A 19,781-nucleotide genomic window follows, 5' to 3' on the forward strand; every position below is an offset into this window, starting at 1 on the left:
TTTCTAACTCTCTATCCCTCTCCCTTCCTCTCTGTAAAAAAATCAATAAAATATAGTTTAAAAAAATAATAAAAATAAAATAAAAAGACAGGGCACTGGCCACTACTTTAGAGTAATCTGGGAAGACTTCTCTGAGGAGATGAGTGAGAGTTGAGACCTAAAGGATGCGAAGGATTAACATTATTAAGGAGGCAAGGGGGAGGACAAATAACTTTTGGGGGGAAAATCCAAGTCAGACCAAAGCTGGACATGTGGATATGGAGGAGTGCTGTGGCCTGACCACAGTTCAGGGAGGTGAGGTGAGAAAGTGGGCAAGGGCCCAATCATGCATACCCCGCAGGGCACAATAAAGCTGAGATGGTATTCTCAGCCAGTGGAAAGCCCCTGAGTGGTGTGAATAGTTGTACGTAGGAGAGTGGCATGTCTGGTTTATTGTATATCCTTTATGAACCATAAATCATCGACCTTTTGCAAAAGATTATGCAACATCTGGAAAATAAATCTAAGCACATCCCAAAAGTCTTTTCATCTCTGTGATAGTTTTTATGTTATGAGATCAGGATAACCAAAAATATAATAACTCAAAATGCTAACTAACACCTGGACATGATAACAAAGTGAGAGGGATGTGCTTCTGGATAGAGAAAACATGTATTTGTAAAGGTGTTATACTGTACTGAAATCCATTTTTGCTCTAACTATGGTTAGAGCAAAACCACTTTCTTTCATGGTTGTTGTCAACATGAATATTAGTCATGACGACTAGAACATACCTTTTGTTTTGTAATTTCTTTTTCCAGCAATAGTCATGTGTTTTCTCTGCCAGCCACCTTCTTTTCCTCAGACGCCCTTATCTTTAATAATATGTTCTTCCAAATAGCTTCAGGTTGAAAATCAGAGAACATTCGGTATCAATTCAAAAGCTACTAAAACTTAGGGGCATTCAGTGCAACTGACAAGCTCAGCTATAAATATGAACTCCATTATGTTGGCCTTCCACAAAGAGCGGTCCAATTTTGATCAACAAGGGGACAAGGGCCCCTATCTGGGGAACAGAAATATGGGCTGTATTAGGTTGTATTTTTTTCAGGCAAGGGAATGGACTTTCAAGATATGTATGAAAGTGTCCCAAGGAGATTCCCAAGGTGAAAGCTGCAGCACCAGGCTCGCCTCACTGCCTGGATCTTCTAGTAATAGTGGCTAACTACAGTATGAGAACCAATGGGTAGAGAGAGAAGCGCATTCAAACCTCCGGATGTTCCTGCCACACTGTCACTTGGCCAAAAGCCAGAATCAGGAAGACATCAACCTCCAGTGGACTCTTCAGAATCCCTAATTCCTGTTGCCCCTGTTCTATCACCCTATCCCCTCCATCAAGACCGCCTCCCTGGGCTAATCCAATGTGGCCTCGTTAATAAAGTACAACCATAGGACAAGCCTACAAGTATGAATTGCACAGGGTGTATGACCCTTTTGACTGTCAAGAATTTAGAGGCTTTCATTGGGTATGTCCTCTCTCTGAACCCCAGAAGCTCTCTGAACCCTGTCCTCTTGAAGGGTTTTTATGGAGGCTTCATTATACAGGCATAATTGATTAAATCACTGGCCACTGTCTAGTGTGCAGTGATGGGGAACCTATGACACGTGTGTCAGAGGTGACACGCGAACTCATTGTTCTGGTTGATTTTTCTTTGTTAAATGGCATTTAAATATATAAAATAAATATCAAAAATATAAATCTCTGTTTTACTATGGTTGCAAATATCAAAAAATTTAAAAAAAAAAATTTCTATATGTGACACGGCACCAGAGTTAAGTTAGGGTTTTTCAAAATGCTGACACGCCGAGCTCAAAAGGTTCGCCATCACTGGTCTAGCGAATCAACATCCATCCCCTCTCTATTAAATACATAGAGACTATCCAGAAAAGGAAAACGAAACTTACTGTCCTGGAGTGGCAGACACCGAATGTAGCCACACTGTGCTCGATTTAGCTCGCTGTCCATCTCAGAGAGAGGAATAAGTGAAATAAAATCTCAGACCAATCATCACCATATTCTGGTGGCCACTTGCAAGCCTAGCTTCAGGCACATGAGGTAGATGTGCATTAACATCCTCCTCGCTGTTCTTCCCCACAGTGTGTCCTAATTGCTGCCCCCTATATTTTTGCAACACACATTCTTCCTATAAACACCCAATTCTCAAATCATCCTCTCTGTTCTTCCTGATAAAAATATCTCTCATCTGTGTAAGGCTTTTTTCTTCTCACACTTTACTCTCTGTTAAGTCAGTTGAGCCAGGACCTGACTAAAGTTTGAGCTCTACTTCAACACTTTCACTCATTCAATCAACAATAAATCAATGAAAGCCTATTTTGTTCTAGGCTTTGCTCTGAATGCCTAACACTAAATGTATGGGCTGGTCATTTACCCTCTCCATACCTGTTTCCTCACTTAAAGAAAATCATAGTAACGCTGCTTACTTCACAGTTCGCAAGCTTGGCATGTGGATTAAATGACATAATGAAGCCAAAATTGCCTTGTAAACTCAAGAAATATATGTTCTCATTCTACCACTATCACCAGCTTATAGCTGTGCAGCACATACTTTTCAAAAGCACATTCACATAAATTACCTCACTAGACTCCCAATGAGTGTTGACCAAATACGAATATTAGTATTCTTCTACAGATGAAAAACCAAAGTGCCCAGAACATAAGTGACTTCTAAAGAAGCTACCCCTGGAATCCAAGTCTCCTCACTCACCATCAAATGCTATTTTTTCCTATTCTTAAGCTGATTTTCATGAAGTGCTTTTGGAGAAAAGCACAGTTATCAAGTTATCAGAACAACAACAAAAACAATCTTCCCTCAGCAACCAAGGCAAGACAAGCCAGTTTGTGCTCTTTCTCCTATACCTTGAGACATGAATCAGGCAATAGCCTAATAGTTTCTAAAGTAAGCAAAGGGAAGCAAGCTCTCTCCTTTCAGGCACATAAAAACCATGCCTCGCCGAAACCGGTTTGGCTCGGTGGATGGAGCGTCGGCCTGCAGACTCAAGGGTCCCAGGTTCGATTCCGGTCAAGGGCATGTGCCTGGCTTGCGGGCACATCTCCAGTGGGAGATGTGCAGGGGGCAGCTGATCGATGTTTCTAACTCTCTATCTCTCTCCCTTCCTCTCTGTAAAAAATCAATAAAATATATTTAAAAAACAAAAAAAACCCCATGCCTTATTTTACTTTCTTCCAACAGAGACAGGCATGGAACCACATGAATATTAACCAAGGCAGGTAAGAAGATGCTCACACCAAGTCAGTTGATAGTGAGAGTGGGGCAAACAACACAGGCTGCAAAGCTATCGGATTCCTGGGGCCGCAGCCACACAGGAATTAAACATAAGGCCTAAGGGCTTCAGGCTCCAAGGCTCAGTGCTAAGGAGGATTGCTTCTACTTGGTCCTGCTAAAGAAAACCTGTTAACCTGCAGTAGATAACAGTTAAGGTGCACAAGCAGGGTGTCCAAGAATTCAACTTAACTCTGATACGATCTACCTGGAGATAGAATCAGATCCCACAGGTTAAGGACTCAGTCCCACAAGACTGCCCTCCACTTCAGACACACAGGTATCTCAAGTCCAGGCTGTTACCTGTGCTTCTAAAGACCAGCTATAATATAAATACAATAGGTTCTCACAACTCCCGACTTGGGTTCAATTAATTTGCTAGAGTGACTCACAGAACTCAGAAAAACATGTTACTTACTAGGTCACTTGGTTATTGTAAAAGGAACAGCTGGATGAAAGAGATGCATAGGATGCATAGGACAAGGTATGTGGGAGAGGGGCACGGAGCCTCCATGCCCTCTCCAGGTACACCACTCTTTGCTGAATTTCCTAGTGTTCAACGACCCAGAAGCTCTCTGAACCCCGTCCTCTTGGAGGGTTCTTATGGAGGCTTCATTATATAGGCATAATTGATTAAATCACTGGCCACTGTCTAGTCAAGTGAATCAACCTCCATCCCCTCTCCCATCCCCAGAGGCGGGAGCAGGAATGAACGTTCCAATCTTCTAATCCCGTGGTTGGTTCTCCTGGCAACAAGCCCCATCCACAGGTGCTTCCACAAATCACCTCATTCACATAACAAAAGACACCTTTGTCACTCTCAACCCTGGGGAAATTCCAAAGGTTTGGGGAGCTGTGAGTCACACATAGTGGATGACGAAATATATATGAAAAATATATTTTGGTCATGAGTATTTATTCAAAATACTCTTTCCATAGTCATACTACCAAAGATAGAACATACGTCCAGCTTTCCTTATCTAGGTATGTTCCAGGCATGAATAATTAACTGGCCCAAATTGCCATAATCTGAAGCAGCATACCAGGCACAATGTCAGACAGACCAGATTCCACTTACATCCAATGTCAGACAGGCCAGATTCCACTTACATCCAATTTCTTACTTGTACACATAACCATTCTTGAAAATGCATTTTGAAGGCCAAATGTCTAAAATCTGAACAATATACCCACGTTTTATGCTTACTTCCAGGTGTGTGTGTGTGTGTGTAAAATCCCTAGTTAGGCTTCTTTCAAGTGCTAGCCAACCTCAGGCATAGCCTCAGAATGAGAGCCATCTTTGTTGGCAGCCCTTCCATTGGCTTAGAACACTAATCAACTTGGTAAATTGATACAGGTGTGTACCCTCTCCTTAATGTCCCTCCAATGAAACCTCTGCGGGAGATCGGTAGGTCTATGGGTTGGGCAGCCAACAATCTAACTTCCCAAGTGGGTCACATTACGTATCAGGAACAAGGTTATGTCAGGTGCCTGCCATTAACTCAGCTGTGCCTTTGCTCAACTCCACCTCCCATCACATCAAGAGATGGAGGTGCCAGTTAGCTTGGGCTGAATACAGGTAGCACTGGGTGTGGAAACCCCTGATGGAATGCTCAATTAACTACTTTAGGTGTTCTGATGCTAAAATGGCCCAAGACTAGAGTCCCCGGGGCTAGGGGATGGGAACAAAAGGACATAGGGATCCGATATTTAGTCATCCTGACCCTGGCAACAAGAGCTGCCAAACAGTGCCTCCATGCAAAACTAAAATCCTAGTTATCATAAAATGCAGTTTGCTTTCAGTGCAAACTGCGCAAATGCACAGACTATCTGAAAGCTGACCATGGGTGAGTTGAGGGCCACCTATTTAGGCTTAAAACTGCAAAATCAAACTTAGGTTACAGCCTATTTCATGACCTTTATGTGAGGCTGCCCAGTGCTGGAGTAAAATGCTTACTGCTGGCTGATTTCACCCATCTCCCTACAGTGTCCCCTGGAAAGTACTACATGGTGGGCCCACACTGACACCACTGTGTCCAAGGAGGAAAAATAAAATTCACATCTGGACTTTTTGAGCAGACTACCAACTCCCACCCTTTTGTAACACTGTTGTCAAAATAAAAATTAACTACCTTTTTCTATCTCATATTTAGGCTGTTGTGAATCTGTCTCACTTTCAAGATCTCAGCCTTGTACAGCACCACATAATAAATAAGAGAAACTTTGGAATTTTAATTTACTCTGGATATGTTTGTTCTTGCCATTTGTTTTATTTGGATATTTAGACTTTCCTATTCACAAGTACCACGGTGCCTCATCCTCTCAGGAACTTATTACCCCCAAGAATGAGATACATAAATTTGCAAGTTGGCAAACTTCCATAATACTCCAGGTCTAACTCTCCACTGTTCCCAAATCTTAACCATCAGCTTAGGAAGAGCCTAAAGTCTTCTAACCCATGACACGTTGTATCATTAGGAAGCACGCTAGTTCTCCACATCAGTAAATACAGTCAGTTCTCATTATTCACCATAGTTATGTTCTATAAAGTCTCTGTGAACACTGAATTAGCAAACACTGAACCATTACTCCTAGGGGAAAGACAGGGTTAGGTTCCTGCAAGCCTCGGTTACAACATTTTTGTCAACTGATCAATACATAATCTTGTTTTATGAGTGTTTCTATTTAAAGGCACCTTATTTGATATCTGTTGTGATTCATTAACACTGAACTCCAGGCCAACAGCATTATAACTCATGCCTGGACAAAACTTATCTAAATGCGCTTCTTTTAAATGTAAGGCACATGACAGCCTTCTTGCTCTTAGGAACACTTAGCACTTCGGTATTATGCTTTTTAAACAGCAAAACCGCCAACAAAAAGCCCCCAAATGAGAAAAACATGGCACTCAATAGACTGCAACAGCATACTTGTTTACAGTATGAGAGCTGAAACAAGGAGGCAGAGTATTGTTTTGTTCAACCTCGGCTGGGAGCGTGCATTTCAGAGACTCACATTTTTTACCACTCTGAGCATGTGCATGAATGATTGCAAAAGGGCTGCAAATACTGTTTTGGGAATCACAAAAACATTTTAGTAAGTAGACAGATTCTCAAATACGGAGTCCACAGAAAATGAGAATAATGAGGATCAACTGCAAGTTTATAACACCTGAGGCACGAGAGACAAGATTTTCTTTCTTTGCAAATGAGCTATTACACTATATCCCAGGTTAAAAAAAAAAAAAAATTCAGGTGTCAGCACCTCCCGCATACAACTCCCTCCTTTCCTACCTTGGCAGTTCGTACTATCAAGATCTGACAGTCCAATTTCTAAATTGCTGTTGCTTTAATGTGGACAGATCCTAAATGGCTACCAGCTGACTGGCAGCACTCATTTGTCTCAACCATTAAACTCCCCCATATAGATTCATCCAATAACTTTAAATACGCTCCCTAAAATAATTACAAATCAGCCTCAGTTCACATTTCTTCTAGAAACTTCTTAATTAAAAAAAATTTTCTCTGTCACCAGGTTCTCATAACTGCAACAGCTTATCTAACAAAGGCCAAAAACAGACAATTTGATGTTAAAATCTCTACACAGTGTCAGAATTTTATTTACATTAGAATTATGCCAATGCACAGGGGTGGGCAAAAGTAAGTTAATAATAATCATAATAATTAATAAATAGAATAAACTACTGCATACTAACTACTGTAAACCTACTTTTGCCCAACCCTGTTCTTGACTTACCTCCTGAACTTACAATTCTTATTATTTTATTGTCATATTCAAAGTTGCAAAAACAACTTTTATTATAGTTGTTTTACTTATTATTTGATTAAGGCAAACTAAACGTTGCACAGCAAATCTATCTAGGAGAGATAACCTAAAAAGACACAAAATCTTCCTTTGGATTTTTTTTTTTTTTTTTGGCAACCACCAGAGGTTGGTAACAAGGCAACTCCATAAGGAGATAAAAGGAATTTCCCGTTACAGAACTCTTATCAAACGGAACATTTAAAAGTGAAAGTTTTTAGTTTCATAATTATCATGTCCGTTAAAATCTTAAGGTAAAGTCCTAGTCCTAAATCACTGGGGGCGGGGGGGGGGGGGGGGGGCGGGGAGTGGCAACGATTGTGTTTATGAAGCTCTCTCACGTCTTCAAAGACTTTTATAAATAACATAACACAAGTATTTTTCAAAGCACATTATTCCCTCTAATTCCTGAAACTCTGTAATGTATTAGGGCAGATATTATCACCCCCTTACAGAGGAAAATAAAACACGAAAGGTTAAAGAGAACTTTTCCTGGTCACAAACTTACAAGGTGACAAAGTCAGGACTTGAACTCAAGTCTCCAGAAGTAATCCAGAGCTGTTTTTACAACACACAGTTTTGGAATGCAATCCATGCTTATTTAGAGCAGAACTATTTTCTTAATGGTATTGTTTTGGTCAACATAAAAATTATTTGCATTTCCTTCTAAATCAGTGGTTCTCAACCTTTCTTTGTTATGGGCCACAACATGAGTAACAAAGAAACAGAATTTCCAGAGGATGAGGCCCAGAAATCAGGATTTTAAAAAGATTCCCCGGTGATTCTAATGCGAGGTTGAGAACCACTGTTCTAAATGGAAAGCAAAGGCAGGCTTCCCAAAAGTGAAAAAACCACGGCAGGGGAAATCAACCTGGGATTAAAATTTTACCGAAGTTAAGCAACAAATTGAGGGGTTTACATGGGCAAGGTGACTTTTCAGCCAGATATAAAAGGAAATGCACAGAAAACACACACACAAACACACACAACTGTGTCTTGAGTATGAGGCAACAAACTGCCTAGGAAAGTATTTCTAAGCCCATTATTTAAAATTAGAGCATTGAGATTTAGAGATGCTCAAGTCTGAAATACAGCCTTAAGGCTGCTGACTCCAAAACCCTCTTTAAACTACTCAGGCTAAACCCCTCACAGTCATGCGCAGACTTCATTAGCTGCAAGCAGGAAACAATGAATGTTACAAGCCTGTGGACGCAGAGACTAGAGCAGAGTTAAAGTTTGGTCTGCCAAAATGGTATGCAAAACTGACCTTTACATACTAATAGAATAATTAACATTCAATGTTTTTGCCTTTGGGTGTTCAGAGGAAACATTTGCGAGCCTTCATTTTCGTCAGGTAGGTTTAGAAAAAAAAGAAAAAAAGGTTTTCAAACTCTACAAAACCGGGCGGTAGTACCTTATAAATAAAGGGGGCAACCAGCTGCTGATAAAAACTGGAAGAGCGGCCTCCACCCCCGTCCAAAGGCTGCTGGTTCTTATTAACCAGAGAAGGAAATCCAGCTAGCAAACATACAGCACCAATGATCAAAGTGAAACCGATTTTTTTCATCCTCTATTTTAAGTAGACGAACACATGCCAATAAAGCGCGTAAAGTTAATAGCAATAGCAAGTACTGTCATCCTAAGACATTTAAATGTCTCAGTTTAATGAATCAAAGAAGACTTTAAGCAACACACAAAAAGGAGACCTTTGCTTTTCGACGAGGCCTGCACTCGTGCAGGAAGAGTGTGTGGTTTGGTTTTGGGGAGGGGGCAGGAAGTCCACCGAGAGGAAAGAGACGGGTCCCGGCTGCCCATCCTCAGCCCTTCCCGCAGTCCCGCACACAGCCCTCCGGTGCCGCTGGCCAGGACCAAAAGGGACGCGGGGCGCCGGGCCCCCTTCCTGACCAATCTCCCCCACTCTCGGGACGCCTTCCACTCGGGAACCCCTCCAGGAGCTGCACATCTACCTCAGAGAGCCGGGGCGCTTCGGTTCCCACCCGGCGCCTCAAGTGTCCCCGCCAAGAAGGAGCCAACGCCTCCTTGCAGGAGGGCGTCCTCGGTCCCGCTCCGAGTCAGCCCCACCCTGCGTTCCCCCGCAGGCCACCCCTCACCCGGCGCGGGTCCTCTAGCACTCACCGCCAAGCGGCTCAGGGCGCGCCCGCCTCGGGCCGGCAGGGCCCCGTGGGGGCGGGGGCGGTATCTCCGCGCGCGCGGGGCGCACTGCGGGGGCGCACCGACGCACAGGCGCGCTCGCGCCCGCGCTCCCACACCGGCGCCCCCTCCGCACACCCACACGCACACGCCGACGGCGCGCGCCGGGCCGGCTCAGCGGCGGACGCGAGCGCGGGAGCCCAAGGAATCCCTGGAATGAGGAGCCGCCCGCTCTCTCCGCGGCTCTGCCGGGCTCTGCCAGGCCCGACAGGCCACGCCCCCGGCCACGCCCCTCCCCCCGAGCAGGTGGGGCTGAGCCCAGGTGAGCCGGCGGGGAGGCGCGAGCCGGGCCGAGCGCGCCAGGAGAGGCTCGTTTCCCTTCCCCCGCCCGCCGCGCGCCGGAGGCGGGCAGCACCCCCCGGGCGGGTGCGGACGCGCTCGGGGACGGATCGGCCGCACAGGGCCTAGTGCCGCGCCGGGCCCCCGGAGGAGGCTCCCGTCCCAGGGAGCGCGAGTAGCCTGCGTCTCCCACACATCACGTCCCCCAGGCCCCGCCGGCGGGAACACAGCCTGAGTGCACACGCACCAACAGACGAGCCTTTCGTGCGCTCCCAGGTGCCCGCTGCCGTGGGCCAGGCATGTTCCTCATCCGCACACAATTGGCCCTCGCCCCAGTGGCCCACAGCACACGTGACACCGACGTCCGCGGGCAAGCCCCGCTCGATGCCCCCTTGCACCGGTCGCCCCTTACCCGCCACCGCCAGCCCAGCGCCAGCGCGTGCCAGCCAGACCTGCAGCACCTCCGCTGCCCTCGGCGTCAGACCCGCCCGGGAAGCAGCCCCGGGAAGAGCGCTCCCACCGGCTCACCCGCCAGACCGCGGCGCACGCGGAGCGTCCCGCCGCCCGCCGCCCCGGGCTCCCTGCTCCCCCAGGCGCCGACCTGGGGCGCCACCGCACTCTCTCGCTACCACGCACACCCCAGCCACACAGCCCAGGCAGGCCGGCGACCACACGTACCTGATGGTACAGGTCGCGCTCGCGTGTGGAGGTGCGTGCTCAGGTGCCACTGGAATCAGAACGGCCGCTGCAGTCCAGGACCCTCGGAAGCGGCTCCGTTTCCTCCCATTACAGCATGTTACACTCCACTTTGCACACACACACACACACACACACGCACGCCAGGCGCTCGCCGCGTCTTTCCTCCCCCTCCCTCGCCCAGAGGAGGAAGTCCTAGAAAATCAAAACAGTGTGGAAGGGAGGGAGCAGGGGAGGAAGGGACGGAGATGGCAGGGGGAAGAGTCCCCCTCCAGCCGCTCACACACACCCGTGTTTGCTGTGTTTGGCAAACTCCCGGAGTCCACAACCCAGTCGGCTTTGAGAGGTGCCGGGGGGAGGGGGGAGGGGGGAGGGTAATTGGGGGAGGAGCCAGGCGGGAGGAGGTGAAACCTTTCTAATTGGTGCAGGTTCTTATTACAGCAGCAGTGCAGCCATGTGACCACGAAAAGAAAAGGCCTGTCTTTAATTTTTTCCTGTCATTCTCTGGAGGTTTCGTGGTGGGGGCTGGGGGTGGGGTGGAGGCCTGATACTCCCCTGTCCCCGGCAGCCCTTGCCCCATTGTTTTCTCATACCGCCACAATTAAGAAAACATTTGCTTAACATATCCAGCCGCTAACTTCATAAAATAAATAGTCAGAGACTGGACTTCCTCTGGTTTGCTTTAGATGGCTTCACGTTGCTCGCCTTCTAGGAGTTCTCAAACCTCAGGCATTATGAGAAGCTCCTACTCTAGGGCTTTCCCTGGGAAAGGGCTCTGCAGAGGAGGAATGATAGCCATAAAAACAAATACCAGCTTGCATTAATGTTGGGGGGAATGCTTTGCAGTTTTCAAACTGTTTTCCCTTCTATCACCTCATCCCAACATATAAAGTTACAGCACATTAACTTTTATCTTAGCCCCTGTTGGGCATTCATAATTCCATTTTACAGGACGATTAGATGTTTGCCTAAAACAAGTAGAGGCATTGCCTGAACCAGAGCCCAGGTCTGGTGGCCCCTTGTGAAATTCACCTTCTCCAGTCCACAGGGGGCCTCTATATGTGGGGCAACCCAAGTGACAAGTCTACCCAAGCATAGCTGCCCCTGGTTGCCTGGTTCCCAGATTAAAACCCACAGATTAAAGGCCAGGAGGCTCCCAGTCTTCCCAAAGATTTTTTTTTTTTTTACTTAGATTCCGTTTTAGTTCATCAATAGTCTCAGCGTAGGGGGAAAAAACCCCTGAGAAAAATCATAAATAGGAGGTTTTCATCCTGCCATATTGGAACAGTGAATGAGGAAAGAGTGAGGACTGCTTAGGCAGATTTCAGGAAGTGTGGCAAGATAGAAAAAGGGCTTCAGATTCAGACAGACCTGGATTTTAATCTAAACTCCACCTCCACCAGTTAAAGGACTTTGGGCATATTATCGAGCCCAGTTTTCTCATCTGTAAACCAGAGATAATTCTTACGTTGAAGAGCCATTGCAGGGACTAAGAACTAAGCTGATATTTCATGAATATTCCCATCTCCCTCCTTCTCTCTTCCTACCTTAAATTCAGGACTGCTGGCAAACCTTTATAAGCAGGCACCCACCTTTATCATGGAGGGATAGGAAAATGATTTGCCCAGACAATGCAAATGAATAATGACAGCAACAACACTACCACTGCACATTTATAAAAAGGCTCTGGGGTTTACAAAGTGTTCCCACATATCATTATCTCATTTGATCTTCATGACAACTCTGCCATCTGTATGCTGCTAAATGATTTTCATTTTTGGGTCAGTGCAGAGGTCCTAAAGCTTCCTCTTTAATTTCCATCACAGCTGAGAGCAAACCTTGCTCTGCAGATAAATCATGGGGACAGAGGCCCTTTTCTCATGGATGTGACCAGTCTTCGACCTTTCCAAGGATTAATCTCACTGCTTCCCTTACATCAGCATTAGTGTGACTTCGCTCTGGCAACAGCTAAGCATAGCTGTTTTAGTCTGGCTGTTTTAGTTGTGCTGAAGAAAGACACACTCAGGTTAATGTAAGAAAAAGGGGGCACGCTATCAAGATGTGGACTGGAACTGGAATGTGTCTGATACATAGACTCTTCACACAATGGAGTATTAGCAGCCTGAACAAATGATTTTCAGTGACCTACAACAATAGGGAGGAATCTTGACAATATTAAGTGGAAAACAAGTAAGTTCCGAAAAACTGCATACAGCATAATATACTATTGGTAATGTGAAAAGAAATAATAATTGTAGGAGTACATACACCCGCAATAAAACTGTATTAAAAGAAAGTAAGGGGATGATGATGCAAAGATTTAGGATGTGGGTTACCTAGGGAGGGGGGCTCCATAGGATGGATGAGATGGAATGATTTGGTTAGATGTAGGTTATTGTCAAGGTCTTAGTTTTTGGGTGGTGGCTTCACAAATTCACTATTGAAAATAACTAAGTGATGTTTGCAAAACAATGTGAATGGCACTGAACTGTACACTTAAAATGATTAAAATAGCAAATAATTTTGTTATGTATATTTTACTACAATAATTGCTTCTCGGCCTTTTGGCTAAGATCAAGTGTAGGGAGGAAATGGGAAAATTTCTAGAAGAAAAAAAAACTACTTAAGTAGCTAACTATGAAAATAAAGGCAGGCTGTACATTGACTACTGATAAGAATGTGTTTCACACCAGGGAGTTTGTAGATGCACCAGAAGGTGATTTTAAAAAAACAAAAATAATCCAGAAGGAGAAGCTAGATTGGCCCTGCGTTGATCATGATCGAATCTGAGGAGTGTGTGCAGGGGGATTGTTATACTGTTCTGCCTACTCTTGTATATGTTTAAAATTTTTCATATTAAAACATTAAAAATAGGAAAAGAAAGTTCAGAGGACAGGATGCTCTATGGATCATTATTCTGCCTCTTCTATAGGCCACAAGGTCATTGGCCAGTCTCCCTCTCTGTTTCTCTGTGCCACCTCCTCATTTAATTCTTTCTCATCTCTCTACCAAGGAGCGTCCTTGTTGCTTTGGCTCCCTTATTAGTGTCCCAATACCTCCTTTTGTCTCTTGCCTCCCCTCCCCTCACACTGGTAAGTGATTCTTTTCATACCTTTAGAGTTCAAATTGCCCAAAGAGAGAATCCGATTATTCCCTTTGACTAATCCATAGAAATGGCTGCAGTCTGATCTACCTTGTTGTGGTGTGTCCATGAGACTCCATGAAGTCAGCCATGGCCCAGTGATGAGAAATGGGAGGGAGGGGGAAGAGGCAGAATTACAGGGTATATAACATAGCTGCCAGCGGGCAGGGGTGGGACAGCAGCAAGATTGATGTGATCAATGCAACACCTGAAAGGCCCTAAGGAGTTCAATTAGGTAAGAATGAGATATTTGCCTTTCCAATCATACCTTACGGTTTTTTTTAAGGATCCCCAATTAGTGACTATTGTAAAAAGAAATTTCCATACCAAATTTCCAATCAGTTTATTCTTCAATTTGTCCTCCCCGTGTTATACTTTCAAGGGGGGAATAAGGGAAATGCCAGCAGCTGCCACTCTGAGATGTGCATAGTGCACAGATTCTTACTGTTCTCAATGCACGAACCTGTCTATAAAGAATGTCTTCTTCTACCCCATGTTCCTTTGCTTATCATGTGCTCACCTGAATCTCTTCCTTTCTTCTCTCCCCTCCAACTTATTCCACAAAGAGCACAGAAGATATGGGTTCTAGTTCAGACTCACTCTCTAGGTCAGTGGTTCTCAACCTTGGCTGCACATTAGAATCACCTGGGAATCTTTTTAAAATCCTGATTGGCCCTGATCGTTTTGGCTCAGTGGATAGAGTGTCGGCCTGCGGACTGAAGGGTCCCAGGTTTGATTCCGGTCAAGGGCATGTACCTTGGTTGCGGGCACAACCCCAGTAGGGGGTGTGCAGGAGGCAGTTGATCGATGTTTCTCTCTCATCAATGTTTCTAACTCTCTATCCCTCTCCCTTCCTCTCTGTAAATAATCAATAAAAAAAATATTTAAAAAATAAATAAATAAAAAATAAAAAATCCTGATTTCTGGGCCTCATCCTCCTGAAATTCTGTTTCTTTGTTACTAATGTTGTAGCCCACCCCATAACAAAAAAACAGAATTTCCAGAGGATGAGGCCCAGAAATCAGGATTTTAAAAAGATTCCCAGGTGATTCTAATGTGCAGCCAAGGTTGAGAACCACTGCTCTAGGTGATAGTGTGAATCCATGGAAGTCATTTTATACCTCTGGGTCTAAACATCTGTGAGGAGTTTAGGCCAGATCAGGTTTGGCAAGCAGAGTCCATCTTGAGCACCAGCTCTGCCTGGAGACTCTCTTAAGAAGGACTGTGAAATGATAGCTTAGGTTTAATTAAAAAAAAAGTGTGTCTCCAGGTCGGCATAGCTCAGTGATTGAGAGTCAACCTATGAACCACGAGGTCACCGCTCAATTCCCAGTCAGTTGGGGCATATGCATGGGTTTCGGGCTGGATCCCCAGTGTGGGGCATGCAGGAGGCAGCCAATCAATGATTCTCTCTCATCATTGATGTTTCTCTCTCTCTTTCCCTCTCTCTTCCTCTCTGAAATCAATAAAAAAATTTTTTTTTTCAAAAAGAGTGTCAAGATTGATTAGTAATGTCTGCTATGGGCAGGGAATAGGAACTGATGGACCAGATGTTTGCCATTTTTTTTAGCTAGAAGAGCTCTAAAAATCCCTTCTAGCAATAACTTCTCTTTTTTCTCATATAGTGAGAAGAGGTGAATTTCTACATTTCTGGGGATCAGAGTAACCAGTGGAAAAACTCAAATGATATCATTTCAGTGAGAGAATACAGAATAAGAAATGATGTAAAATTATGATACCTAACATTTAATGATTACACTTCCTATGATCCCAGCACTGTTCTAAGTGCTTTAAAACGATTATTTATGCCTTACAAGAGCCCTGTGAAGTAGGGACTATAAATAACCCCATTTAGCAAGTAAATAAGAAGCATAGAGATGTTAAATAACGTGTCCAAGTTTCTTAAAGATAATAAGGGTGCAACTAGAATTACACCCTGGCAGTCTGATTCTGGAGGCCACTTACTTAGCCTATCACTTCACATCAGGCATCCCCTGGGAGCTTGCTGGTAATGAAGACTCTCAGGCCCCACTCAGACCTACTCCATCGGAATCTGCAGTTCAGCAAGCTCCCCAGATGATTCATATTCACATTACACTTTGAGAAGCACTGGTCTATACCAGATTGTTTCCTGAAGGGATATTAGCTGCTGTTATTAAATATTTACAATGTGCATGTATTGTGCGAAGCATTATGACTATAGAATTGCATTTAATCCCCATAAATATCCTAGAAGGGAAATCCTATAAGATCAATGACTTGATCAGTGTCAATATCCTGGCTGTGATGTTGTTTTGTAAGATGTTACCACTGCAGGACAGGCTACATAGGCCCTCTCTGTATTATTTCTTACAATTGCATGTAAAAATTCTCTCAAAATAAAACATATATATATAATTTTAAAATTCTATGATGTAGGTTTTATTTTCCTATTTTTATTGTTAAGGAAACAGGGGTTTAAAGAGACTAAGTAAGAAGCCCACTTGATAATTCAACTTCACAAATAAGTATTGAGGCCCTACTGTGTGCAAGGCACTATTCTAGGCAGTGGGATACAGAAGTGAACAAACACTGCCCTGGTTGGCCTGTCATTCTAGTACAGGTGGTCAGAATTCAAACCCAGACCTGGCTTGCCAAGTCCTCTACTGCTCAGATTTCAGAGATATGGTCACAGGATCGGAACGTGGTAAATAACAGAGCTTTCAATGGTTAAAGCATTTGCAACATTTCTAGGTAGATGTATATGGAAGCATCTAACAATGCCAGACACCCAATCAATTCCCTTCCTTCTTTTCCTGGCAACTGTTTCAGAGCCCAAAAGTGAGCCTGACCTCTACCATGACCCAACATGGATTTTACCCTTCACCCAGCTGGACAGAGTCCAGTGATGGGGCCATTGTGAGTGGTAGTAACCTAAACCATCCACTTGTGGAATTTGATGAAGTGCTGTGCTTAAGGGCGATGTTCCAAGGCTTGGGGAGGTACCATTTGAAACCTGTCAAGGAGTAGTGGTGAGCATTTTTCTGAACATCAGCTCTTTTCACAGCATGGCTCTGAATGAGTCCCCTTAAGCAAGACCAGATTTATGGCCAGAACCATTACTCAGACCTCAGATCTCTGAGTGATATGTAACACTGACATAAAGATTGGATTTGTCCTCACACAAGGAATTTTCCTTTAAATATATAAGAACAATTCAGCTTGGCAAGGTATTTTTTTTTTCTCAGAGACAAATTTCAGTGGGCTGGGCGGGAGATAATAGGAGCAATTTTCCACAGAAAAGAATGTTGCAGATGCTGGATTCAAGGCCAGCCAGAACTTGGCCACAGTTAACTAGCTGCTTCTCAGACAGAATGGTTTGAGTTGGTGAACTTAACAAAAATGAGCATGTGTTTTTCTTCTGAATGTGGATTCACTCAAGAAACAACACCTCAACGACAAATCAAATTGAGATCGCCACCCTCTCTCTTTGCTCCAGTTTCTTTTGCATTCACCTCTTACAAACATGTGCTATATATAGGCAGGAAGAAAGTAAACAAGGAAGGAAGGAAGGAGATCAACATCACTGGGTGCCAACCATGGGCCAGGCACTCTGCTGAGCATTCTCACTCAATGCATCATAACCCTGTGAGGAAGACATGGACGACTCCACCTCCAGATGAGGAAGTGGGGGCTCACAAAGGGCAGAACATTTGCCTTAGTGCAACGACTTTAAGTGGTGCAAAACCAGGATTTAAATCAGCTGGCCTGGCTCCTCGTTCAGCAATCTTTTTAAAATACCACTAAGTTCACCCAGCAAAGACCCCTTTGAGTATCTCTAAATAAATCATTGAATCTACTCTCATAGACCAACATTACAGTTCTGTATCCAATTCTGTGGGCTACCATGTGGAATTGGAATTTACTGGGGTTCTAACATCGTTTTTGAAATTGTTTGTCAAAGGATGGTGAAGTCTCACCATGAGTATTGGTGAGACTTCAGTATCAGACAGACCAGAGTTCCAACCTTGATCCCACCATTTTCTGGTTGCATGACACTGGGCACAAACTTGGACAGTTTCCAAACTCCCATTTTTTCACCTATACATTGGGGACGATTTCTACTTAGAAACATGTTTGTAAAACAAATATGTACATGGAAAGACATATATTGTATAATCTCACATATATGTGGAATCTAAAATAGAAAAAAAAGAAGCTAAACTTATAGAAAAAGAGATCAGATTTGTGGTTACCAGAGGTGGAGGGTGAGAAGGGGAGAATTGGGTGAAATGGCCAGAAGGTAATGTCCAGTTATAAGATAAATGAGCACTAGGGATGTAATGTACAACATGGTAACTATAGCTAACATTGCTAATGGTATATTTGAAAGTTGTTACAAGAGGAAATCCTAAGTTTCATCACAAGGAAATTTTTTTCTCTTTTTTCTTATCTGTATGAGATAATGGATAGTAACTAAACTTACTGGGGTAATCATTACACAATATATGTAAGTCCAACCATTATGCTCAACACCTTAAACTTACACAGTGCTGCCTGTCAACTATATCTCAACAACAACTGAAAGGGGGGAAAAAGAAAAGTCCTAACTGAATTAGAAAACAAAAAGATTCAGAGTTTTTAAAAGTATTAGGTACTTTAGAAAGTATATTTGTATCTGGTGAGGACTGGCTTCTTGGTTCTTAGATTCTCACATGGTGGAAGGGGCAGGAGAGCTCTCTGTTGCCTCTTATAAGAGCACTAATCCCATTCCTAAGGGGCCTGCTCTCATGAACTAATCACTTCCCAAAGGCCCCACCTCCAAATACCATCACATTGGGGATTAGGTTTCAACATATGAATTTTCAGGGGACACAGACATTCAGTCTATAGCAGCAGGGAGATACGTTAGGAGACCTTTACAATCTTTTGGATGAGAGCAGGTGGTGGTTCAAAATAGAATAAGAGAGTAATGAAGACAAGAGGACAGGTTTGAGATCTATTTTGTAGATAAATAAACTAGTTAAGGTAATGCTAGCTACTATATCAGGTAACCCCCAAAATTTGTTTTTCATGTAAAGTCCAACCAGGGCCCTTGCCAGTTTTTCTCAGTGATTAGAGCATTGGCCTGAGCACTGAAAGTTGTGGGTTCAATTCCCTCAAGGGCACATACCTTGGTTGCAGGCTTGATCTAAGGCTCTGGTCAGGGGTATGCGGGAGGCAACTAATCAATGTGTCTCTCTCACATTGATGTTTCTCTCTCTGTGTCTCTCTCCCTCCTTTCCACTCTATAAAAAATCAATGTGAAAAAATATATATCCTCGGGTGAGGATTAACAATAACAACAACAAAATCCAAACAGGTATTCTAAAAAAGCAAGTAGCTCTCCTCCAAGTGGTAACTCAGGGACCCAAGCTCCTTCCATCTTGTGGCTCTACCAACTCCCTGGGACCCCAGAATCTTTTGCAGGATCCTCTTCACCCAGCAAACAGATGGAGAAAGAGAGCAGGGAAAAGACACACATGCTTCTTAAGCACTCGGGCCTGGCTGTGGCACTTCCACCTATATTCCATTGATGAGAACTAGTCACATGGTTTCCTTGAATGATGGGGAGCTAGGAAATCCAGTCCACATGTGGGCAGCCAATTCCCATCCACAACTCTGAACTACAGAAAGGGAACATAGATCTTTGTGTTCAACTGGCCATTTCTGTCATGGTAGAGTCGGCACACTTTCTGATGGATTACACATGGGGGTTGAAGGAAAGTGAGACACCCAGAATGACTCCTTGGCTTTGGCCTGAGCAAAGGCGGAAGGTGGTCATTAACTGAAACAGGAAGTTGGGGGAGGAGAAGATTTATACTGGGAACAGGGATAATCAAGAGTTCCATTTTGGACACATTGTATGAGCTGCCTATGAGACATCCAAAAGGAAATGTTAAAAAGGCAGTTGGGTATATGAGCCAGGCCTGCAGAGGAGGGGTCAAGACTACAGATTTAAATGTTGCATTTCCCCTTTACCCAGTGGCTTCTGATCCTAACACCTCCTCATACAGTGGTATGGGCCCCTCACTGCCTTTGACTCTCAATGCATTAACTGCATCAACATAACTTTACTGCTTTATTAGAGATAATGTTTGTAATTCTATTATTCATGAAATGATAGCTGTTGCTAGTACATGCATTCATCCATTCAACACAATTTACTGAGTGTCTAGTATGTGTTGGGCAAATGTGATTAGCAAGGAAGAAGACCTCGTCTTTGCCTCATGAAGATTGCATTCTAGTAGGTGAAGATAGATAATAAAGAA

General features: G+C 44.0%; 1 protein-coding gene across 5 annotated transcripts in view; it reads right to left on the minus strand.

Moving 5' to 3' along the window:
• VGLL4 (vestigial like family member 4) overlaps positions 1-10,657 on the minus strand; it is a 146,212-nt gene extending 135,555 nt beyond the window's left edge. The window contains exons 1-2 of one of the 5 annotated variants that reach the window (XM_036332200.1): positions 10,332-10,632; positions 774-880 (exon numbers count right to left, since the gene is read on the minus strand). The gene's annotated coding sequence lies outside the window, so the exon portion shown is untranslated. The other 4 variants (XM_036332202.1, XM_036332198.1, XM_036332199.1 and 1 more) reach the window with 4 other exon arrangements.
• Between the last annotated feature and the right edge of the window lie 9,124 nt (positions 10,658-19,781).

Source organism: Myotis myotis, unplaced genomic scaffold, assembly GCF_014108235.1.
Source record: "Myotis myotis isolate mMyoMyo1 unplaced genomic scaffold, mMyoMyo1.p scaffold_m19_p_13, whole genome shotgun sequence".
In the NCBI taxonomy this organism is placed as follows: domain Eukaryota; kingdom Metazoa; phylum Chordata; class Mammalia; order Chiroptera; family Vespertilionidae; genus Myotis; species Myotis myotis.